This window comes from Mauremys mutica, chromosome 4 (assembly GCF_020497125.1).
Source record: "Mauremys mutica isolate MM-2020 ecotype Southern chromosome 4, ASM2049712v1, whole genome shotgun sequence".
Classification (NCBI taxonomy): Eukaryota; Metazoa; Chordata; order Testudines; family Geoemydidae; genus Mauremys; species Mauremys mutica.
The window spans coordinates 127,590,143-127,591,127 of record NC_059075.1 but is presented as its reverse complement, the minus strand read 5'-3'; positions in this window follow the sequence as shown (position 1 = coordinate 127,591,127).

The following is a 985-nucleotide window of genomic DNA, read 5'->3' as shown; positions in this document are numbered from 1 at the left end:
AAGCGGCCGGGGGAGGGGCTGGAGGTGGGGAAGGGGCGGCCCGGAAGCGAGTGATGGGCGGGACCGCGCGGCGGGAACCCCGGCCCCTCGCATGTGGGGCAGAGCCGGGGGCGGAGCGTAAAACTCGCTACAAAGAGGGGGAAGGGAGTACGGGAGAGGGTTAGGACCATGGATTTGGGGTGAGGATAGAGCATTGGGTGGGGAGCAGTGGGCAGGGTTAGGGCACTGGAGAGCAGTGGGTTGGGATTGGGGATGTGGGGCAGGGATAGGGCACTGGGGACAGGGGTGGCTCTAGCCATTTCGCGGTCCCAAGTACGGCAGTACGCTCCAGGGGGCGCTCTGCCGGTCGCCAGTCCCGTGGCTCTGGTGAACCTCCCGTGAACGTGCCTGCAGAGGGTCTGCTGGTCCCGCAGCTCCGGTGGACCTCCCGCAGGCGTGTCTGCAGATGTTCAACCAGAGCCGCGCGACCAGCGGACCCTCCGCAGGCACGTCTGCGGCAGGTCCACCGGAGCCACCTGCCGCCTTCCCGGCGACTGGCAGAGCGCCCCCCCCCGGCATGCCGCCCCAAGCACGCACTTGGCATGCTGGGGCCTGGAGCCGCCCCTGACTGGGGAGCAGTGGGTGGGGACATGGATGACAAGTTTGTAGGAATTTTGGTGGTGCCCAGAATCTGCCCCCCCAAACTCCGCCCCCACCTGCCTAAGGCTCTGGGAAGGGTTTTGGGGGGGAGGTCTGGGGTGCAGGTCCTGGGCTGGGGATTAGGGTACAGGAAGGGTGCAGGGTGCAGGCTCTGGGCTGGGGGTGGGGGTGCAGGAAGGGGTGAGAGGTGCAGGCTCTGGGAGGGAGTTTGGGGGTGGGAAGAGGTGTGTGGGAAAGGGGAGGTGGTGCATGCTCTGGGAGGGGGGTGCACGTTCTGGGAGGGAGTTTGGGGATAGGAGGGAGTGCAGGGGTGAGGGCTGTGGGGCTGAGAATGAGGGGTTCATGC